This window comes from Protopterus annectens, chromosome 2.part1, assembly GCF_019279795.1.
Source record: "Protopterus annectens isolate FY-2018-M chromosome 2.part1, PAN1.0, whole genome shotgun sequence".
NCBI classification, from domain to species: domain Eukaryota; kingdom Metazoa; phylum Chordata; order Ceratodontiformes; family Protopteridae; genus Protopterus; species Protopterus annectens.
The window spans coordinates 1361201461-1361227453 of NC_056729.1; positions in this window are offsets into that span (position 1 = coordinate 1361201461).

Sequence of the window (25993 nt, forward strand, 5' to 3'; positions counted from 1 at the left end):
GTGTGTGTGTGTGTCAGCTACTTGGGTAGGGACACAAAGCACTGATTGGACAGAGAGGGTGCTGGAGGTCTTAGCTTGACCACTCAGCTGAGATCTCAGCTCTATATCTGTTCGAGTGGGGAGTCTTATTTGAGATCTGGAGAAAGAGGGAGACACTAGCCCCAGACTGACTGTGATCTCTGTGTGCTCTTAAGGAAAATTGCACTTTACTTGTCATCCTCCCAGTGTGTATGTCCCCCACTGTTGCCAGTGGTGAGCACTGAGGCTCCTTGATTACTGGACAAGTGTTGGGACATCATATACTAATTGTTGGCAGTAGTGGGATATCCACATCACCTATTAATTGGTGGGCAGTGGTTGGATATCCACATCACATATTAATTGGTTGGCAGTGGTGGGATATCCACAACACATATTAATTGGCCTGTAATGGTGGGATATCCACATACTAGGATTCAGTGTTGTGGATATTGAATTCCTGTAGCCTGTAAATAGGGGTCACTAAGGAAGGTGTTTGTACTCTCAGTCAGCCACACAGTGAACATTCAGAGTTTCATATCACAATTGTTTTATTTTATTTATTTAGTTTTTGTTAGATTAGTTAGTCAGGGAGAGCAGGCAAGCATGTCTGCAGAGGAGTATGGCAAGCTGACAAGGAGCTGAGATGTGCCATGCTAAAGGACTGGTACATGCTAACCTTACTACATCACTACAAATCAGGGTACAACCTAACAAAACCATCTTTAAAAAACAACTTATTTCCCACCTAAACCACTCCTGGAGATGTAACTGCCTAGCACCTGGCTGACATATTCTAACACCTTTCCCCTATCCACTATCCAACCTCTTCTTTAAAATTCCAATAGATGCACTATATATTATCATACATTACTTACCAACTCAACACCACCTACTCCCCACTGTCCCATTTATACCCACTAACTCTTCCCTAGACTAAATTGAAAAGCTTTCCCTTAAAATGTCAATGAACCTGATATGAACTTAGTTTTTCCTTTATTCTCTTATCTTCATCACATCTTCAAGATTATCTGGCTAGTATTTTTTAGTTTTTCCTTTCTTGTCTTATCTTCACTACATCTTCAAGATTATCTCTGCTAAACATACTGTATGAACAACAATCATATGTTACTACCTGCTTCACTTTTAATTATATGTCTAAACCACTGTGCTTATGTAAATATCTTATGCAATCATATGCTATTATCTGCTATATTTTATAACTGTATGTCTAAACCGGGTACATTTCAATCGACCGACAAGTCGGAAGACCGACATTCACTCCACCGACACATTAAAACATCGACACGGACATTTCACAGGTAAGACTTTTAAATTCGCTAATCAAGCCTACCATGGTTTAGGAAGTGTGGCAGTGTTATGCATGTGTGGTAGGCATGATTAGCGAATTTAAAAGTCTTACCTGTGAAATGTCCGTGTTTGCGCTGTCGATGTTTTAATGTGTCGGTGGAGTGAATGTCGGTCTTCCGACTTGTCGGTCGATTGAAATGTACCCATCTAAACCACACTGCTTATGTAAATGTCTTATGTATAGTATATTAGCCAATGTTCTGGAACTTTTCTCCCTGGGCTTCCACTGAAAAAGGACCGCTCTGTCCAGTTGGACCTCTCTGGAAAACAAATGTAAAATAAAATAAATAAATAAAATAAAGCAGAAATAATTGCAGCCTTGGGCACAGCTGCATCACAGACCAGCAATCAGGAGGACAACCAGACTGACCTTGGTGATGTACAACTCTCAGAAAATGGACAGTTCAACATTTCCACAGAGAACGTAAAAATTCATCTAGAGTTAAAGAGACTTGAACTGGAGGCCAATCGTTTGGAAATAGAATCAGCAGAGAGACTACGGTAGGTGAAACAAATGGCATTAGAAGCAGCAGAGAGACTGAGATGTCTAGAAGCTGAAAAGAATGAGAGGCAGAGGCAACATGAAAAGGAGATGCTGACTCGTCGCCAGGATCATGGAGGTAATGAGGAAGGGAGTAACCTGAACCCCAGAAGCAACAAAGGTCATTCAATTTCTTCCACAATTTACAGATGGGGATCGATAGTTTTCATTCATATGTTTGAAAGGGTATGTAAACAGTATAATGTTGACAAAGGGCTCTGGGTATGGTTTCTGACCCCCTTACTCCATGGTAAAGCTGTAACTGTTATTTTTAAATTGTCTGATACTGATTTCTTAAATTATAATATTGTCAAAATTGTTTGTTAGATTATTTTAAGTTAACCCCTGAAGCTTATAGGAAAAAGTTTTGTGAGCATAGACACAAGGCAGATGAAAGCGTGTATGAATATATTGCAGAACATAGCACTTATTTTCATAGGTGGGTGAGTGGATATCAGGTTAGCTCTTCTGAAGGGCTGGCAGACCTTTTGGTGAGGGAACAAGCCCTTAGCACTTTGCCTGAGGTCATGAGAGTTTGGTTAGCATATAGAGAATGTAATACAACAGTTGAGTTGTGGAAAAAGGGAGACCTGCACCTAGCAAGCAGGGCATCACTGCACAGGAAAGTGATCCCCAGTGCTGCTCATGGGTCTAAGGGAACCCATGGTGGGAAGCCTAGACCACCTCAAAAGAGTCCCCCAGTAGCAGGGGAAGCCATTAGTCCAGGTACATGTCCAGGACCAAGGGTTAAATGTTTTAAATGCAACTTTTGGAGGCATGTAGCATATAGATATTCATGTAGGTAAGGTGGGGAACAAAAGGGGGGGGGCAGTAAATGTGAATGACAGAATGCCAGAGGTAAGTTGTCTGGAGACAACAAGGGTACCAATCTACCACAAGAGGTTATATTCTATCTTAGTAAAAGGGGAAAAGCCCACTGCTAAGAGACACAGCCTCTGACCTAGCCATTCCTGCAATGGTTAAGGAGGAGCATTTCTTGCTTAGGCAGTCTATTCCTGTCAGAGCTTTAGGAGGGATACCATTCCAAATACCTTTGCCCTGGGTTTCACCTTGACTGGGAGGGTGGAAAAGGAGGCCAGTAAGTAGGTGTGTTTGAGGAGAACCCTGCAGATGTCCTGACAGGGAATGATTTTGATAATGTAGTACCTTGTGTGCAAGCAGTTACAAGCAGTCAGGCTTGAGACAAGTATGTGGGTCTGGTAGCCTGGGGGACCCAGACAGACTGCACACTTATAGCCAGGACTGGTGAGGTGGTAACTTCAGGGGGGGGGCTACCATGTAGCACTGAGAGTGAAGGTGAGCCATAGCTGCTTGTGAGAAATGGTGTTCCCTTAGACAGAGTGGCTGCAAGGGAAGAGGTGAGTAGTAGTACCCAGGCTGACAGTGAGGCACCGCTGTCAGAGGATACCAGACTTCCTGTGGAAAAGGAGCTGGGAAAGGTTACAAAGAGAGATTTGAGACAGGCTCAGCTCTCAGACCCTACATTACAAGGTCTGAGAGAGATAGCCAATGAGGCACCTGATTTTCAAGGGAAGGGGAATCTGTGTACTGGGACAAAGGGTTATCGTATAGGCATAACAACGTACCCAACACTCTAGTCATAGGTGACTCTATAGTCAGGCACACTGATGTTCCACTCACCAGGCTAAACAAGGAGAAAGTTACTGTCAGCTGCCTGTCGGGTGCCAGGATCCGCCACATAATGCATGCACTCACTCCACAGCAGGTACAAATATGACTCTGTCATTGTCCATGTTGGTGTGAATGACCTGAGATGCACCTCCCTGAACTACACGAAAAGAGACATGCAGGATCACTCTGATCTTGTAGCCCAGGCAGGTATGATCCTAGTCCTGAGTAGCATCCTGCCATCACCCAGAATGATAACACAGTACAAGGAAAAATGATTGACTTCAATAATTGGCTAAGCTTCTGGTGTCATTCTAAGGGGATCCAGTATCTGTCTGCCTGGGATGACATGATCAACAGACCACAATGCTTTGCCAGAGATGTCCTGCACCTGTCGCCCTTGGGATTCTGGATACTGGCTAAGGCTCTTGCCACCCCTATAGTGTCTTTTTAGGCAAGGTTCAAATGAAAATTTACCATCGTAACAGGTACAAGCAAGCAAAATCTGAGGGTAATGTTACTCAATGCTAGAAGTCTAAACCTCAAAATGCATTCACTCGAGGCACTCCTTAAAATGGTGAACATCGACATCTGTGCAGTGACAGAGACCTGGTTCTAGGCTACAGAGAGCACCCCTGCATTACCAGGCTATAATTCATACCATACCTTTTGGCCACATAAACTGGACCGAAACACTAAAGGAGGAGGCATGTCCATATTCATTAAGAATATCCACACCTCCAGGCTAGTTGCTCAGCATAATGCATCCGAGATTATCCAAGTGCAACTAACTCTGGGCAAGACCGCAATCCAAACTGTAACTTGCTACAGATCCCCCACCAAGCCCCAGGATTCCCACTCCTCAATTCTAAATACACTGGAAAATATTAGGGTACAACCCAACACCCTCATAATGGGTGATTTCAACTACTCCACCATTAACTGAGTAAACTACTCATGTACCAACTCTTTTGCTTAACGTTTTCTGGAATTCATAAATTCCAGTGCCTTGGATCAACTTATCCACACCCCCTACTAGCGGCAGCAATATACTAGACTTCGTCACTACCAACATGGGTGAAAGGTGTTCCACACCAGTGGTCAATTCCTTGTTGGTCAGATTACCCTAGACATCCACATCCTGCCCCCCGCCCCCCATTAGGGAAACCACCATAAAAAAATTCTCCATAGCCAACTTCACACTTCTCAAGACAGAAGTGGCAAACTTCACGACACCCATGCAGACAGACAATAGAGGTACGACTGCTGAATCCTACACAAATGCACTTTATAAGCACTTACACAAGTGCATGGATCATGCTATCCCTAACAGAACCAAGATGCTATCCTCCAAACAAGGAAGCCAATATGGTGGTCCTCTGCCATAAACAAACTCTACAACAGAAGAAAGAAACTGTTGCAAAAAAGAGTAAAATCCCATGATTGGAAGAACTCCCTGGTCAGACTCAGTAAGAAGCTGAGATCCCTCATAAAATCCTCCAAAGCTAGTTATGAAAACAAAATTGCCACTGATTCTAAAGACAACCACAAAGCATTCTATAGCTATGTCAAGAATCTCAATGGCAACATTCAGATCTGCTCTGAGTTACAGCACAATGGTACTAAATATGCAAAACCAACTGATATTTCAAACATCCTGGCAGATAGGTTCAGTGCTAACTTTACCCCCTCTCATCCCCTAAAGGGCCCATCTCTATACCAGAAGAATGCAAAGTTCCTGTAATCATGGCTGCACAGGTAAAAAGCACACTCTCTAAAGCCAAGAACACAGCATCCATGGGACTTGACAACATTCCAGGCTGTGTTCTACATGAACAACAGAATGAACTGGCAACCCACCTAAGCACCATGTTCAATTATAGCCTCACCTCAGGCTTTGTGTCCACTGAATGGCGCACAGTGATGGTTATCCCACTCCACAAACAGGAAGCCACCACAGGAACTACCGCCCCATTAGCCTAATGAGCCTGTTCTGCAAGGCCATGGAACATATCATCATGGAACTTACAAACAAAGACATTGGTAATCTCCAAACTCTAGACCCCACCCAGTTCAGGTTTGTAAAAGGTAGATCATATCTCCTAAACCTGATAGACTTCTTTGAAGCAGTCACCAAAGCTATAGACGAGGGTAAGGTGGTTTACACAGCCTATCTAGATCTTGCCAAGGCTTTTGACACCATCCCCCACTCTGGAATTATAGCTAAACTCACTAAACTAGGTATAAATCCCTTTGTCACAAGATGGGTTGCCAACTGGCTCACTGACAGAACCCACACTGAAAGTAGCAGACTCCAAATCTGACTTCTGACCAGTGACAAGTGGAGTACTACAGGGTTCAGGCCTGGGTCCTCTCCTGTTTGGTATCTATGCTTCTGAAGTACAGGCTAACATAGAAGGTATTTGGCTAATGAAGTTCGCAGATGACTGCAAACTAGGAGCCATAATCAAAGCTCCTAATGATGTGGACATCCTACAAAAGGGCCTCACTGAGACAGATGCCTGGTGTCAAAGACATGGCCTCAAGCTCAATGCCAAAAAGTGTATTGTCATCCCCTTTGGTAAAAACTCTGTACCCATGAGCTACTTCATAGGTGGTAGTCTACTTAACACTGAAAGTGTGATAAGAGACCTTGGGACACATGTGGACAGTAGTCTCTCCTTTGATAATCACATCGCCACAGTAGTCAGGAAATCCTTCTACATGGCACACCTCAACACAAAAGGTTTCTCATCCAGGAAAAGAGAGGTAATTGTTCCCCTCTAGTTGTCACTCATTAGACCCATTATAGAGTACAATGCCCCTTTTGATATGTACTTCACAAGACATCCACAACAACTGGAAAGGCCGCAGAAATACCTCACAAACAGGATTACCAGCCTCAAAAGATGCCATATGCATACCGTCTGACAAAACTCCAGCTTTACTCTATCGCATATCACTTACTCAGAGGTGATCTCTGCCTAACATACAAAGCTATGTCAAACCCAGAGCTGTTGGACATGCTCCACTTAAAGAAATCCCAATCCCTCCAACCTACATGCTCTAGGGACATAAACCTTGCCACCACAATAAACAGAACATGCTGGAGGGATAGATTCCTGTCCCCGAGACTTTCCATACTCTGGAACAAACTACCTATCTATATCAAACAAAGCTCCTCATTAGCACTCTTCAAGAAAAATCTTGATGATTGGACGGGAAATAGGAAATTCACCTGAGGGATCACCTCTGGGGCTTTGCTCAACAGGGCCACAGGAAAATAATTTTTTTGGGTGGCGAAAGCCAGGGTACCTTTTTGACTAGGCTTATATAGGCCCTAGGGCCAATAGCCTAGTACCTATCTATGAACCTATGACAGTGGACCCCTGAAGGAGGGCTAGAGGGTGAGAGAATACAGCAGTTGGTAGTGCCCAGAGTCTACCATCTGGTACTTTTAGCTATAGCCCATGACATTCCCTTTGCAGTTCATATGGGCATAAAGCATACCAATAGATGAATTATGAAGAAGTTTTATTGGTCTCAGATTTCCAGGGATGTAACAGGGTACTGCAGGAACTGTGAGCAATGCAAAAAGGTAGGTAAGGCAGGAGACAAGGTCAAAGCTCTTTTGATACCTTTGCCTGTGATTGAGGAGCCATTTCCCAAGGTAGCTATGGAAATTATGGGGCCTCTGAGTATTCCAAGTTCCACAGGAAGAAGCATATCCTAGTGGTAGTAGATTATGCTACCAGTTACCCTAAGATAGTGGCACTATCCTCCATTGAGGCAGAAAAGGTGGTAAATGCCTTGTTAGAAATTTTCAGCAGGGTAGGTTTCCCAAAAGAAATACTGACTGATAGAGGTGCCAATTTTATGTCTGACCTGCTGGCTTGTCTGTGAGCTAAAGCACCTAAAGACCACCCTACCATCCCCAGACTAATGGTCTGGTTGGGAGGTTATATTCTGCACTCAAGACTATGCTATGAGCATTTGTAGACTAGTTTAAGAGGTAATGGGACATGTTTACTTACAGAGAAGTACCCCAGGAATCTACAGGTTTTCACCCTTTGAGTTGCTGTATGGGCATAGGGTGAGGGGACCTCTAGATTTGATTCGTGATGAGTGGGAGGGTGAGTGTGAATCCCACAAGGAGTTTGTTTTGGCATATGTCCTAAACCTCATGGCAAGGCTCAGGGAATCCATGGGCTTGGCTCAGGAGTACATGGCAGAAGCCCAACATCAGAAAAAGGTCTGGAATGGTATGAATGCTTGAGCTAAAGAGTATGCTGTAGGGCAGCAGGTAATAGTTCTTATTCCTGTCAGATGCAACAAGCTGCAGGCAGCTTGGGAGGGACCCTTCAAGGTGATAAGGAAGTGCAGTGATGTTAACTACATGGTAGAACCTCTAGGCAGGAGACGAGGGCACAAACTGTACCATGTTAATATGATGAAACTTTACCATGATAAGGAGGCCCTGGTGCTAAGTATCTGCAGTACAAGGGAGGAGGAGTCTGAGGGGGATCTATGGCTTCAGGGAGTCAGCCAGCCAAATCCCAAATTACTATGGTGGAGCCAAGGGTTGCAGGCATGCGATGGGACAGTGCAGCACTGTACTAGGGTCAGCAATGCCAAGGCAGGTGCAATCTTAAGACAGGGAATGGGGTAAGGTATTCCCAGATAGGTTCACCCTCTCAAGCAACATTTCTCAAGGGTCACATAAAAAACTAGCTTGAGTTTTCGGGGGGGGGGGGGGTGACAAATGGAAATATGGCCAGCCTAGCTAGCTGGAATTTTGTAAATAATTATATGTAATTTGTGAATACTAATATGATTTATACAGAAATGTAACATAAGGAGATACTGCCAGCCCAGTTATCTGGAATTTTGTAATTAATTATATGTCATTTGAGAATAGTAATATGATTTATATGGAAGTGTGACAGAAGGAGAAACTACCAGCCCAGCTATCTGGAATTTTGTAAATCGTTATATGTCATTTGTGAATATCAGCATGATGCAATTGCTGGTGTTACCACTATATTAGTTATGTGTATATCAAACTGCTTGCACAGAACTGTGTGTGAAAATGGTTTGTATAGTACTGAGCTTAGAGGTGTAACCACAGGGTATCCTGCTGGATTATAACATAACTGTATATAAGCTATTGTAATTGTGTAAATATACGTTTTAACAGTTGGAATAAGAACATAGAGGGTTCACTTGTAAAACGTCAAGAAAATAGTTGAAATTAAATTGTTTTATAATTGTGCAATAAAAGTTAGTTTCGATGCAGCAAGGAGACAGGATGTCTAGAACTACAGTGACTTCTGCATTGTTTTGTAAGTGCTTTATTGCTTTATGTCTTCTAGCAGCTGCAGGCATATGAAGACTACGTATTTTCACAGGGAGATGTTAAATGCTGATAGTTTCTCACAATGGGGGTTTAGCTTGGAAACAAAAATCAGGTGACAAAAAGTGATGGCAGTAATATCTGATATTAATTAAAGAACTCTGAGAGAGAGAGAGAGAGAAAGAGAGGGCACTTTGTATTTTGTCTTTGACCTAACAAGAACATCCACTCACTACTTCTGCCTGCTTGTTGTTCTGTAAGTAAGCTTTTTAGGGCATAGTAACTCTTTAGTTTCAGATAGGAATACAGTAAAGTATAGCTTAGATGTTTTCTTTATTTATTTGAGACTGTCCTGCAATGTTTTAAATATTTCCTGTGATTTGAACTCTGATGTAACTGATTACTTACTGAGTATTGTCTTGTTCTTTTATGATTTATTTATTATTAAATATATTTAAACCTATTATTATGCAATGGTGATGGACAGATTGACAGACGAGATCAGACAGGAGCCCCCGTGGACTATGATGTTTGCAGATGACATTGTGATCTGTAGTGAGAGTAGGGAACAGGTGGAGGAGACCCTGGAGAAGTGGAGATATGCTCTAGAGAGAAGAGGAATGAAGGTTAGCAGGACTAAGACAGAATATGGGAGGGTGGCTTAATGGTTAAGGTGTTTGCCTTACAAACATAAGGTGCAGGGTTTGAGTCTCACAAAGGATAATTGGCTAGGCTTAAAATGGCTCACAAGGACAGTTAGCTTTGTACTAAACTATGAACTATGAACTATATATGTGTGTGAATGAGAGGGAGGATAGAGGAATGGTGAGGATGCTGGGAGTAGAGGTGGCAAAGGTGGATGAGTTTAAGTACTTGGGATCAACAGTTCAGAGTATTGGTGAGTGTGGAAGAGAGGTGAAGAAGAGAGTACAGGCAGGATGGAGTGGGTGGAGAAGAGTGTCAGGAGTGATTTGTGACAGACGAGTACCAGTAAGAGTGAAAGGGAAGGTCTACAAGAGGGTAGTGAGACCAGCTATGTTATATGGGTTGGAGACAGTGGCATTGACAAAAAGGCAGAGTTGAAGATGTTAAGATTTGCACTGGGTGTGACGAGGATGGGCAGGATTAGGAATAGGTATATTAGGGGGTCAGTCCAGGTTGGAAGGTTTGGAGACAAAGCCAGATAGGCAAGATTATGTTGGTTTGGACATGTGCTGAGGAGGGATGCAGAGTATATTGGGAAAAAGATGCTAAGGATGAAGCTGCCAGGTAACAGGAAAAGAGGAAGGCCTGAGATAAGGTTTATGGATGTGGTGAGAGAGGATATGCAGGTAGTTGGTGTGACAGAGCAAGATGCAGATGACAGGAAGAAATGGAAACAGTTGATCTGCTGTGGTGACCCCTAATGGGAGCAGCCGAAAGAAGAAGAAGAAGAAGATTGTGGATATCTGTGAGACATATTTAAGCTCTTAAAGTTCTTGCATATCTATTTGATGACATTGTACAGGTCACTCAGAATTGCCTGGCTCTTTGCTTTAAATTAGCTGATAAGGAGCTGGCTGGTGGCAGGAAAACTACCTTATCATCTGGGTAGAAGGAGGCATAGCTAGTAAACCTGTGCCAGCCTTTCCCTGGTGTGTGTGTGTGTGTGTGTGTGTGTGTGTGTGTGTGTGTGTGTGTGTGTGTGTGTGTGTGTGTGTGTGTGTAAATCAAATCTCAAAGTGTGTGTGTGTCTGTCAGCTACTTGGGCAGGGACACAAAGCACTGTTGGACAGAGAGGGTGCTGGAGGTCTTAGCTTGGTCACTCAGCTGAGATCTCAACTCTATAGCTGTGCTAGGGAGGAGTCTTATTGCAGATCTGGAGAAGGCAGGATTAACCAGCCTGAGACTGACTGTGATCTCTGTGTGGTCTTAGGGGAAATTGCACTTTACTGTGTGTTTACTTGTCATCCTCCCAGTGTGTATGTCCCCCACTGCTGCCAGTGGTGAGGCTTGAGGCTTCTTAATTACTGGGCCAGTGTTGGGGCACCACAGGCCCCCTAAAGACAAACTACATGACTTATGAATGCCCATTTCTTTTGCTTTTTAAGTCTTTATGGATACATTTAGGTCAATAAAGCCAAACTGCACTAGCTGCAGAAATTAATTGTTTTGGGCTTTTTGTGACCACGTCAGTATAGCATAAGTGGATTGTTTGGTGGTACTTTAGAAAAACAGGGTTTAAAACCTACTGATGCTCATAAACAATAAGGTGCCTGTCATACAACTGTTACACAGTGAAGGCTCTAGCTTGGCTGAGTCTTTCTTGCAGTTTTTACTCAATGGTTTCTACAACATTTTTTACCCTTTGCTTGGATGTTGTTTGGGATGTCTTGCAGGCACCTTAATAGCTTCAGCTGACAACCCTTAAGTGCCATATTAGTTGCCAAGCCAGTCCTAAAGAGATGTGGTGAAAAGTGCTTGTCCATCACTAAATATCATGTTATACAACTATGCTGCCAGCCAGTCACTGAGATCCAGTGACCAAAACCTTATTTCTGTTGACAAACCTATCAGATCTGCTGGGAATAATCTATACTCATACCATGTTGCTAAGGCATGGAACTTCTTACCTGTATCCACCAGGTCAATATACTAAAAGTTTTCATAGCAAAATCTGGCTCACTCTTTGCTCAAGCCCAATATAAACTATATCCTTAAATATGAACACATACCTATTCCCCACTTCTTCGCTCACTTCTTAACTTCAATCAGTTTCTCTCTCATAAATCTTCCAATTGCTGCACCTCTGAAATATTGTCATAAGGAGAGGCATAAACTGGATCAATGACCTTATCTCCTTTGGTCTGACTCTTCAATATGGCTGTCTATCTCACCAAAAATACTATATCAACCTTCCCCTTTGTTAAGCTTCTTTGGAGTTGGCTTCTCTTGGACCCAGCTGGGCATAGAACCACCACATATTATTCCATCAGTATTTCTTTTCCTCAGGTAGTAAGCCTCCCTCAAAGACCTGTGAGCTCACTTATTTGAAATGCCCCCTGTACATAGAAAAGCACTAGAGAACCCACATTAAATATGCCACTTGCCACATGGAGGCCCTGTAGTAGCAGGAGTAATAAATAAACCTTCAAAGACTGTGATCCCCTGCCTACCCATATTTCTTCATCATGGCTATCCCAAAATGCTTGGTATAATGTAGTAGGTCTGGGCCTACAAGGCAAAGCTTAAGGTTACTAGATGCAACTGAATGATGTTGACTTTATCTCCCTCCTGATACAGATGTACTAAATATTGCTTTGGCACCTCTAGTTAATGTTGTGAGATGCACTATTTTAATCCATCCATCCATCCATCCATCCATCCATCCATCCATCCATCTACAACCTCTTTTTCCCCATTTTTACACATGGGGTCGAGTAGCCACTTCAACAGTGACAATCATCAAAAGCCAAGGTTTACAGCACCAGGTGGCTAGCTCAGCCATGGTAGTTATTCCACACCACATACTTGCATGCACATGCATCCTATAGCCAGTTTAGAATGTCCAATCCACCTACTGCATGTCTTTGGAATATGGAAGAAAGCAGGAGCACCCAGAGGGAACCCGTATGAACACAAGAAGGACATGCAGACTGGGGAACCTAAATGGCTTGTTGTGAGGTGACAACACTATTCCCAATTCCCCAAATGACTTGCTTTTCCCATTGTAAGCTTTTCCAGAAACTTAGTGTGCAGGATTGTTTTATTAACTGACTTGTCTCCATTGTCCAATTTCCTACACCTGCAGTTGGACAACGGTCTGTTAGCTCTCCAGTGTGGGTGCTAACCTTTGAAACCTGTGGAGCTGTAAACAAGAAAGGTATCTGAAATGTTATTGAATCTTCCTGAAAGACAGTGGTCCATGTATGGTATAAAATGTAACAAGTGGTTTGCTACATTTTCAAACAAGACAAGAAAAGCTTTTTTTTTCTGTCTTTGGATGAGCAGACATTTTTTTTCTTTTTTTTTTCTTTTTATTCTAAAGCATGAGATGACATGTTATTATAATTATATTATTATTATTATTATCTATTTATCTATTTAATTAAGTACAAGTGAAACTTTTTTATACTGTGCAACTTAAAAAAGTTAAGGGAGCAACAGTTTGTAATTCAGCACAGGTTGCCTGAAGTGATAATTACAGCTCTGTCAACAATGATTATACTCTGTCTCACTTGTGAATCTGCTTGTTCAGACTTTGTACTACAGAAAGCTTACCAACACACACAGACTTTTTTGTTACCTAGATTACAACTCCATTTCAGTATTGTCATCCATTTGAACAATCTAATCTTAACTCTGAATAATTATATCACTGAGCATGACCCCTTGATTCCCCGCCTTTCGTCTAAGTGCCTGGAACCATTTTTCTTTAAAAAAGACTTCCATGCTCACTGTACTTACTATATCAGTTTACAGCTCTAAGTCCTTGTAGTTTACTCACTCCTTTTGGCAAAAGGAAGTGCCATTGAAATAATTTGAGAGCTATTTCCAAAACTGCAGGTGTTCCTAGCCGCACATGAAGATATAAACCCTTCCAATGATCCAGTGAAAGCTGTGAGTGTATCTATTGCCATGCATGTGAAATTAAGTAGATCCAGCAATGACGTTACATCTCACACTCTACACTTTTCTCTGGTCAATATAAATCGATTTTGCCAGAGCCTACAACTTGCCTATGGTGACCAGAAACCTGGGTTTGGACATCTACTTCTCACCCCAGAGAAAGTAATTCCTTAGCTTATCAATCCAGTTTATCTAAAGTTAAATGAACCCTAAGCTCCTTGCACAAATGCTGTAGTGACTCAGTGCCTTCCTGCTTCTTTCTCTTGTTGTTCCTCACTATCAAGAAAGCAGCCATATAATGTTCAGCTGTCCCTCCCCATCTAAACTTTCCCACATCCAGTGTAGGCCAGGATAACATTTCTCAAACATGGCACAGGGCAGCACACAGCCCTTTGGCATATCCTCATCACTTCCCTTATAACCACATGTCTAGCAAATTCCAGTCCTGCTGTTAAATTTGCAAGAGACAAAATGTTGATTCTAGACCCACCTTCATTACCTCAGGTTCCAGACTGATCTGGTGAGCTTAATGACATTCTGTAGGGCAGCATACTGCACTCTGGCAGGCCCAGGAGTATGTTGTCCTTGCCTGATCTCGTACTTTGGTAAAACAAGTGATGAATATGCTAAAATTCCCTTGGGCATGTTTTTGGCAGTAGCACTAAAAGGGATATTTTACATGATGGGAAGTGTGACACCACAGATCGGCCCCCTAACCTTACTGTTGCCATCTCCTTGCCCAATAACTTTTAGAAATGTTTTTCCTGCCTTTAACCAGCTTCAGATTTTTACAGGCTGTCTCCAATAGAGTCTGCTCAGCCTACAGGCGAGCCTCCACATAAATCTATTCACTGAAGTTCTTTCTCTCTCTCTCGCGATATATATATATATATATATATATATATATATATATATATATATATATATATATATATATATATATATATATATATATATACATATATATATATACATATATATATATATACATATATATATATATATATATATATATATATATATATATATATATATATATATATATATATATATATATATATATATATATATATATATATATATATATCCCCCTCTTTCTCAGGATACTGCTGCAGGTACACCTTCAAAGCCTCCCATTTAACTGTGGTCTATATCCAGCTGGACTTGTAGCACCCCCCCTTTTTTTACCCTGAAGGGTTCCCCCTTCCTTCCACTGCATGGGTACATCTGTATCCCCTTGAGTCATTCCTATCCTGTCACTTTCTGTTATTAAAATGCCCTAGTCCATTCTCCTGAAGAATTTGAATGTTGGGTATCACATGTGGCAAAAGCTTTCATATAGTTGTCATCACCTTTCAGAATCTCTGATCACAAATCATCTGCTGTGCTTGTCTCCCTATTTTCTTAGCTACCTTTATAATTAAATAATAAGCCAACATAGGCCCAGAGTTTTTGAGAATAACCATCATCAGGTATACATTACATAGGCCAAAACCTAGTTATCTCATGTTTTAGCCTTTTATCTGATTAGTCTGCATCTGACCATGAATTGCCAGAGTTGTTGTGAGTTCTTTTTTCTCCCAGCTTATCAAATCTGATAATAGCTTGTCCCAAATCCTGGTCCAACAGATTGTCTATGAACTCCAAGTCAGACATGTCTGCAATCTCTCCTTTCCATATTTTCTTTTTTACAGACTGTGTAATGTGGGCTGCTATAGGCTCCATACCTGGGGTGTCCATCCAAACACAACAATACGACAGTTCCCTGGTTCTGCCATGTGACCACCTCCACAGCAAGTCTTGCACCACCAACTGTGGCTCAACTTCAGCTGGAAACACCTAACCTCCTACCCTTCATGTGCCACTAAGATCCCCTTCTTTCCACCGGTGTGGTAGTGTAGTCTCCCACCTTGGCCTGCTACTTTTCAAGCTGAGCCAGATTCAGCAAATCCAAGTATTTATCTAAACCATCAATATGTGGGTTGTTATTAGCCAGGTTAGGTTTCTGACCTATTAGCTGCGAACCCACTTAAATACTGTTATAAGCTATACTTGCTTACCTATTCTCTCTTTCTTCCTACTCGTCCTGCTCTTCAGACCTTCCATTCATTGTTAAATGTTGTTTTCCTGTTGCTGCTTTGCTGTCTCCTCTTCTTTCCCTCCCTGAATCTGTTCTCATTTCATTTGACATCTTTATTGTCTTATCCTATAGCTTATTGGCTTGCTTCACAAACTGTTCCAAGGTGGCGATTCCTGCAATATCTGCCATGCTGCTAAATAAATACAATAAATTAACTGTCTCAAAGTGCTGAACTTCCAGCCAATAAATAACCACTATGGCCCTCACACCTATCACATTGCACCCCCACCCACTTCACCAATACCAAGTTTCCGTTTTAGCAGAATCTGCTAGTCTAAATGTGAAACGTACATCATCCTCCTCAACTTCTACATGTATTAGTAGTTACTGTTGCATTTTACAATATTGTCCATATATATGATTTTGGGGGGAGTTGGCAGGGGAAACAAAGGGAGATGGGAAGGGTATGTGGGAACAGGCTAGAGTGAGAAGTAGAACAATGCACTCTCCTATGTGTAGAGTGCAACCCCCATCTCTATTCAATCCCCATCCCACCTTTGTATCAAGAAGTGATGTGATTTCTCTTTCCCATTTACTGCTGTCTCAAAAGATATTGTACCTGCTGAGCACTCAGTAGGTTTACTTTTCTATTTTAGTTATATTTATAGCACAGTCAGTCATTTCTCTCTCATTTTATATACGTCTGCCTGTCTATTTATTACTGAGGTACTCACATATATCAGCACACCTCTCATGCTCATTCACACCACCTGCCATTTCAGTTCACTAACCACTCACTTTACTTCTTTGAATATTTATCCTGTCCCAAGGTTCTGCATCCAGCAGTAGTAGGCCTTGTGAAAGCTATGGCCATCTTTTTCCATTTATTTTCATTATTCATTTCATGCAGCCTCAGTAATACTGCATTTCTATATTAATTCATGGAATATACATTAATCCAGTACAATATACACTGATTTTATTTTAATTCTGTTTTCAAGGATACACACACGCACACACAGACACACACACATACACACACACACACACACACACACACACACACACACACACACACACACACACACACACACACACACAAGATAGTGTCTGCCCTGGTACCCATTCCGTTTTTGTGATTTCACCAGTGCAGTGGCAAAAGCCTTCTTCCCCCTATAAACTTACTACTGCATTTTCTTGGTTCCTAACTTGTCCTATCAGTTTCACTTACAAACCTTATGATAGCAGACTCCAATATTGCAGCGACCAGCACACATGGAAGTAAATTAGGTTTTTCAGCCTTTTAAGAAAGCAAAAAGAAAAAAAATGCAGAAACCTTATTCTGGTAAGATTGGACCATAAAGCTGTCCCCCTGAGAATAAAAATAAAACCTGGGACCCCCTAGGTTTTTATGAATTAGTCTAAGGCAAACTTCCTTCCATTAATTGACTTTCTTCTTCTTTCGGCTGCTCCCCTTAATGGGTCGCCACAGCAGATCAACTGTTTCCATTTCCTCCTGTCATCTGCATCTTGCTCTGTCACACCAACCACCTGCATATCCTCTCTCACCACATCCATAAACCTTATCTTAGGCCTTCCTCTTTTCCTGTTACCTGGCAGCTTCATCCTTAGCATCTTTTTCTCAATATACTCTGCATCCCTCCTCAGCACATGTCCAAACCAATGTAATCTTGCCTATCTGACTTTGTCTCCAAACCTTCCAACCCGGGCTGAACCACAAATATACTTATTCCTAATCCTGTCCATCCTCGTCACACCCATTGCAAATCTCAACATCTTCAACTCTGCCACGTCAAGCTCTGACTTCTGCCTTTTTGTCAATGCCACTGTCTCCAACCCGTATAACATAGCTGGTCTCACTACCCTCTTGTAGACCTTCCCTTTCACTCTTACTGGTGCTCGTCTGTCAGAAATTACTCCTGACACTCTTCTCCACCCACTCCATCCTACCTGTACTCTCTTCTTCACCTCTCTTCCACACTCATCATTACTCTGAACTGTTGATCTCAAGTACTTAAACTCATTCACCTTCACCACCTTTACTCCCTGCATCCTCACCATTCCTCTATCCTTCCTCTCATTCACACACATATATTCTGTCTTAGTCCTGCCGACCTTCATTCCTCTTCTCTCTAAAGCATATCTCCACCACTCCAGGTTCTCCTCAACCTGTTCCCTACTCTCACTACAGATCACAATGTCATTTGCAAACATCATAGTCCACGGGAACTCCTGTCTGATCTCGTCTGTCAACCTGTCCATCACCATTGCAAATAAGCAAGGGCTCAGAGCTGATCCTTGATGTAATCCCACCTCCACCTTAAACGCATCCATCACTCCCACCACAGACCTCACCGCTGTCTCACTACCCTCGTACATACTTCTCAGACACTCCTGACTTCCTCATATAATACCACAACTCCTCTCTAGGCACCCTGTCATATGCTTTCTCTAAATCCACAAAGACATAATGCAACTCCTTCTGACCTTCTCTGTACTTCTCCGTCAACACTCTCAGAGCAAACATCGCATCTGTAGTGCTCTTTCCTGGCATGAAACCATACTGCTGATCACTAATCATCACCTCCCTTCTTAACCTATCTTCCACTACTCTTTTCCATAACTTCATGCTGTGACTGATCAGTTTAATCCCTCTGTAGTTACTACAGCTCTGCACATCACCCTTATTCTTAAAAATCGGTACCAAAACACTTTTTCTCCATTCCTCAGGCATCCTCTCACTTTCCAAGATTTCATTAAACAATCTAGTTAAAACTCCACTGCCATTTCACCTAAACACCTCCATGCTTCCACAGGTATGTCATCTGGACCAACAGCCTTTCCGTTCTTCATCCTCTTCATAGCTATCCTAACTTCCTCCTTGCTAATCCACTGCACTACATGATTCCCTATCCGCACATCATCCAACCTTCTCTCCCTCTCATTCTCTTCATTCATCAACCCCTCAAAGTACTCTTTCCATCTGCTCAACACACTCTCCTCGCTTGTGGGTATGTTTCCCTCATTATCCTTTATCACCCTTACCTGCTGCACATCTTTACTAGCTCGGTTCCTCTGTCTAGCCAATCGGTACAGGTCCTTTTCTCCCTCCTTAGTGTCCAACCTTTTATACAACTCTTCATACGCCTTATCCTTAGCCTTCACCACCTCTCTCTTTGCCATGCACCTCATCTCCTTATACTCTTGTCTACTTTCTTCATCTCTTTGACAATCCCACTTCTTCTTCGCCAACCTCTTTCTCTGTATACTCTCCTGTACTTCTTCATTCCACCACCAGGTCTCCTTGTCCTCCTTCCTCTTTCCAGATGTCACACCAAGCACCCTTCTAGCCATCTCTCTTACTAGCTCTGCTTTAGTTACCCAGCTATTCGGTAACTCTTCACTGCCACCCAGTGCCTGTCTTAACTCTTCCCTGAACATCACCTCACAATTACCCTTTTTCAATTTCCACCATTTGATCCTTGATGCTGCCCTCACACTCATCCTCCTCTTCTTGATCACCAGCATCATCCTACAAACCACCATCCTATGCTGCCTAACTACACTTTCCCCTGCCACCACTTTACAGTCTCCAATCTCCTTCAGATTGGCCCTTCTACATAAGATATAATCCACCTGTGTGCATCTTCCTCCACTCTTGTATGTCACCCTATGCTCCTCACTCTTGTTAAAATACATATTCATCACAGCCATGTCCATCCTTTTCACAAAATCCACTACCATCTGACCTTCTGCAGTCTTTTGCTTAACACCATACCTACCCATCACTTCCTCGTCCCCTCGGTTCCCTTCACCAACATGCCCATTGAAATCTGCTCCAATCACCAGTCTACATAGCAAAATTTAAAATCCCCTAAAACCAAGAGAAAACCACTGCCTTTGCAGAACTCTTCACAAACACCCTGTACAGTCATGATAATTGCTGCATAAAGACAACTGTACCTACCTGGAATCAGCACAGGACAAACCAAAGAAACAAGCCACGCTGGTAGAATCCCAACATCAATAGGTTGTATAGCAAAAGGAAGAAAATCATGGCATACATTAGGAAGTGCAATGCTTATCAAGGTAAAAACTCCCTGCTCAAATTAAACAAGCAACTAAGGGGGCTAATGAAGTCCACCAAATCCAAATCTGAAGTAAAAATATCATTCTAACCCAAGTCCAGTCACAAGGCATTATTCAGCTGTGTACAGAACCTCAGAGGCAATACACCATAATGTGCTGAGCTGTTTGTATATGGAGCCATCTATACTGAGCCTGAAGCTGTAGCAAATGTACTGCCCAACAGATTTAGCTCCAATTCTTACATTCTTCTCTCCTTCAAAAAACCCTCATCCATTACTCCCCCAACTATTACTAGGAAACATGTCCTCAGTGCACTCTCCAGTGTCAAGAATAGTTCATCAGTGGGCCAAATAATATCCCAGGATGCTGCCTTACTCACATGATACATGACCAATCAGGACCACAATAATCACTATTTAACCATAGCATCCAGACATGCTTTGTGTCAAGGAAATGGAACCTTGCAATTGTCATCCCCCTGCACAAGAATGGGCCATTTACAGACCCCAGTAAGTACAGATCCACAAGTCTGACTAGTTTCATATGCAAAGCCATGGTAAAAATGATCAAGGAAATCATAAACAATGATATAGGAAATTTTCAGACACTGGATCCAACCCAGTTTGGTTTCATTAAGAGCAGGTCATGCCTACTCAGACTGGTGGACTCATATATATATATATATATATATATATATATATATATATATATATATATATATATATATATATATATATATATATATATCAAGGTATCAAGTAAGAATAAAGATTAACAGCTCCTACAGCTCACTGCCCATTTGAGCCATCTGGTGCCATGATGTGGTGACTGTGACAAAGGGAGATACTGCCAGCACAGCATTTAGGTCCCTGAAATGGAATTTTGTAAATAATTATCTGTCATTTGTGAATATCAACATGATGTATAAGATGCTTGTGTTACAAATGTATTAAAACTGTATGTCATGTGTATATCAAACTGCTGGTACAGAAGTGTGTGTTGAAAAGATTTTTGCAAATTGCTGTTAGAACTGCAACTACAGTGTGCCCTACTGGAATAGAACAGAAATGTGCATGCACTACTGTAACTGTTTAAATGTATATATTTTAACAGTGGAAACTGGAATACAGGAGGTTAACTTCAGACAAATAGCTGAAATTAAATTACTTTATGGCTATGCAATAAACATCTTTCGGTTTTCAGTGCAGCCAGAGACAGAATCTGTGCTGAGAAGATTTCTGTATTGTCTTTGGAGTGAACTAATTACCACTTCTGAAAGTATGAAGGAATGCAATTATTTTATGACTTCCGACATCTTCCAAGGATCTGAGGTCTATGTATTTCACAGGTAGATGCTAAATACTGACAAAAAAATGATGTCATTCTGCAAGCTATCCCATCAGTAATATTTAAGATATTAATTTAAAAAGTCTCCTAGAAAGACAGTGCACTTTGTATTCTGTCTTTGACCTGACAACAACAGGAACCATTCACCACACATCTGCCTTGCTCTGATGAAGTAAGTTACTAGGGAATAATATAATTTTCTTAGATATAGGCAGGAATATAGCAAAGCTTAGTTTAGATTTTTATTTATGTATTTGAGACTGTCCTGCAATGTTGTTTTAAATATTTCCTTTGATTTTAAACTCTGATGTCACTGTGAATATATATTGAGTATTTTCTTGTTCTTTTATTATTTATTATTAAATATAGTTAAACCTTTCATTGTGGCTGATCTGTGTAGAGTTATTTAAGCTCTTAGAGTACTTGATATTTATTTGGTGACACTGTGTGGGCCATTCTTAATAGCTTTGCTCTTGGTCAAACTACAATTTGTATTAATATTAATATTACACAGTAAGATTGGACACCCTTTGTTAAGAGCCTTAAAGTAGCTAATAAGGAGTTGGCTGGTGGCAGTGATAACTACCTTATCGTCTGGGCAAAAGGGGGAATAGCTAGTAAATCTGTGACAGCCTTTCCCAGGTAGGTATCTGAGTGTGTGTGTGTGTGTGTGTGTGTGTGTGTGTGTGTGTGTGTGTGCAAACCAAACCTCAAAGAGTGTGTGTGTCAGCTACTTAGGCAGGGACCCGAAGCACTATTTGGACAGAGAGGGTGCTGGAGCTCTTGGCTTGGCCACTCAGCTGAGATCTTAACTCTATAGCTGTGCCAGTGGAAAGTCTTATTGGGGATCTGCAGAAAGAGGGAGAAACCAGCCTCTGACTGACTGTGGCCTTAAGGGAAATTACACTTGATGCAGAGAGATGCATCTGGAAATATTGTGTGTAGACTTGCTATCCTCCCAGTCTATGTCTCTCACTGTTGCCAGTGGTGAGAATTGAGGCTCCTTGATTACTGGTGTAATGGTGGGTCATCAGAGTAACATTTAAGAAAAAGTTAATTGAGCCTATATAGCTTCTGCAACTTTCTCTGATATCTAAATCCCTATTGGAAGTTGTAACAGAAAAGTATAAGTCCCATATTTAAAATGTCAAGTATAATATCTAAATCATGTCACACAAAGAGGCAATGATAGCCGCATTTAACTGCAGACTTGTTATAAAACAGATGGTGCTCAATAATCCTCAAGACTTAATTAATGTGACTTTTATTTAAATAAATCTTGGGTAATAATAATTAAAACAAAAGGACAGCACACATTTGTCAGCACATAATTCTTTTATTTTGTGGTGACAAATGTGTGCTGGTCTTTTGTTTTCATTTGTAGACTAGTATTTTTGGCCGTGCACCAGATTTGTACTTGTGTGACTTTGGATATTAAGTTGTAATAATAATTACCCTTTGGATCACTTACACATCCCATTATCTATGAAATTCTTTATTACTTAGGTTCATAGATTAGTACTAAGCTAACTGCCCTTGCAAGCCATTTTAAGCCTAGCCAATTATCCCTTATGAGACTCAAACCCTGCACCTTGTGTTTGTAAGGCAAACACCTTAACCATTAGGCCACCCTCCCACCCAGATTTATAACTGCCTCCACATATATCATGTACTCAGACATCAAACAACCTTACAAATATTGTTCATAGATTCATAGATTAGTCCTAGACTAACTGCCCTTGTGAGACATTTTAAGTCTAGCCAATTATCCCCTTGTAAGATGGTACTAAATTAATAAACAATTTTGCTTTATGCATGGATTATCCTTTACAATGTGGTAAAATAAGAGCCACTTCAAAAAAGGAAACTATTTCTATAAAGATGACTTTCTTCAATACTGCAACAATATTCCAACAAACATTCTGCCCTCCAGCAAGGCAGTTTCCATGTGAAAAATCAGCTAATGGTTATATTTAATATTCTGTATCATTATTTTCTATTGGCCTTGTCCTTCCTGTATTCACTAATAACCACCCCCCTTTTTACACAGACTAATTTCCTTGTCTAGTGCACATAGATAATGGAGTGTACTGCATCTGTTACTATTTTGTATTCTTCTATGATTCGTTTTCTCTTATTTTTAAACTGGCTAGTGAACTGGGCTAGTAATATAGCAACTGTCTCTCAACTTTCATCTCTGCAAGCTATTTTTTTTTAAATTTTAATTTCTTGTTTGCTTCTTGTTCTGCATCAACCCAGTTGAGAGCCTTATCGCAGTCATCCATCTGTCTGTCTTCCCTTACTGACTGATCTGTAGTTGCCTTTGGCAACAGCTGAAGTCAGATGAGCATGGATCAGTGTTATAATATCTTGGATCACAAAAGAAGGGTAGTATTTTTCTACTTCCCCTAGTGAAGGTCATGCAATTTTCCTTATTAATCTGTTATTTCAGGCATTTTACCTCTGTCAGCTATGAGATACAAGGCCCATTATATCACATGCAGAGATTCCAGGATCCCACTAAAGCTGGAATAAGGAACATTATCACTCTCCTACCTAAGACTGCAAGCAAGTCAAACACTTACCTTTCCTCTTTTCTCCCCTAGTATTAATGCTGCTAGTGAAACCCAGATGAACAGCTTTTTAGCGACATTATACCTATGGCAATGGTCAACCCAGTAAACATTGTTTTCTACCCAGTCTGGCTACTCCTTTTCCCTTACACCCTCTGTAGTCTGTCAAAGGCTGTTATTAACTAAGGAGTACCATCCATGTTGTTCTTGTTCCTTTACATGTGTGTTTCTACCAGATTTTGTAGCTTCCTGGTTGCTGTCGCTATGATCAGCAGCACATTGGTCAACTTTAATCTTCCCTTGTGTCCTTGGTCGTTTATTCTTCTAGCTGTTTAAAGCAGTTACCCTTCTCGTTGAATTTGTACTATAGACTGGAAGTCCTCAGTATTACAGGTCTAGTCAGTCTAAGCACCATAGCAGCATTACACACATTTGTGATGTTTTCACACAATTGTGTTGTTTATTTAGTGTGCAATGCAATACGTTTACCATAAACTCTTCCCTGAACTATTTAAGTTTTTATGCTGAGTATAAAAACTATTACACCCATAACACATTTCAACTAACACTTAACTGGGTAATGCTCTTTAAAAGGCTACTAATGAGTGCAAAAATAATATTTAATTAAAATTTGAATAAAACCCACATACTGGTAAGCTTTCAAAATGCTTTACTCAGAGCACATCCTATTTAATTCATTTTGCCCAAGAGACAGTTTGTTGCTTCATCTGAAATATGCACAGCTGATAACACTTTGCTCTAAATCAGATGCATGCATGGAATGAGGCTTTAAAGTCCAAAGTCAAGGTACTCATGTGATTTCAAGCAACACGTACACACCTAGCAGGTAGACGAATGGTGGCTAATCTTCGTCTGCCTTACACTTTAGAAGGCAGAGCTTACTTTATTTTTATGAGATGATTGCTTCTACCAAAAGAAAAAAAAAAAGTAAAGTAGTTTTCATCCATTTGAATAGTCTCATGTGAAATGTTAATTATGCTCCCTAAATGACTGAAGCCATTTTTTTTTTTTTGGGGGGGGGGGGTTATATGTGTGTATTTGTGTAAATGTGTTGTGAGAATTTAGCCTTAGAAATATTTGAATAAGTTGAAATGAATTTTTCATTTTCTACTAAGGCTGGGTGCTAGGCTGGCAACTCGACACCGTAAAACTCCACTTCCAATCATGAGTGGACAGGTGATCCGCTGTGGCGACACCTAACCAGGAAAAGCTGAAAGAAGAAGAAGAAGACCCAGTGTTTGATCAGGTTCAGTAGCATACCAATGCAAAAACAACTTAAAAGATGTAATAGTAAATAGGAACATTAAACTTAAGTTTTTATTGTGAATATGAAATGTCTCTACTGAGAAGCAATCCTCTTGAAGACTATTGCAAAACTATTTGAAAAGGTAAAGAAAGAGACTTTTCTTAAAGAGTAAAACACTTACATGCTGTACTCTGTATCAAGGAAGTGTTAGAGAAGCTAGTTCATTTTGGCAAGCAACTTTGTTGCCATAACAATATGTGACCTCAGTCATTAGCTAACCAATCCCTTCAAAGGAAGGTCATTGTAAAAACAATTTTGTTTCAATTGCATGTTTCACGATACTAGTGCCACATGACTCAGGCATTTTTTTAGCTTTAGTACAGGTTAATCATTAATGTGAGATTTACAGAAAACAACTGTAACAAAGAACTTCAGACTGTACCTGCAATGAGGAAATAAGGAAAATATCTGCCAAGAAAACCTTTGTTTTTAACTTACATTGCTAAACTTCATATGGAAATTTTGTTAGAAAAAATACACAAAGAAGAGTAAAATTTAAACTTAAACTGATTTTAAAGTCATCCACTTAGGTTTTTTTTCATTGTTGCTAGTAACTGCTGAGACAATAAATGTATTCAAATCATTTGCTGATCATAAAAAGAATGCAAAATATAACTGTCATACTTTTCTAGTTGTTCTGATTTATGTTACGGTATGTTACAACTACTGCTGTGTTCTCTAAACTTTCATTTTTGGCAACCATTGCCTAGTTTCCTTTTACAGTGCATCCTTACTTTTAATAATGATTTAAATAACTAAGACACTGCTGTTTCAGGCTTTACTTAGAGGAATGCTTACCACCATGTTCCAGCTATTTCATTCAGTGTTTAATAGCTGTCCAAGCAGAAAACAGATGATAGGGCCTTTAGCACCCTCAGTCACATTTAGAAATATAGTCATATTTGTCTGTTTGGTTTATCACTGGATATCTTTTTTAGCCATTTAACAGCATTTTTCTCCTCTCTTCTTGAGTATAACTTGTATTGATTAGCATGAGTGTTTGAATGTTTTTCGA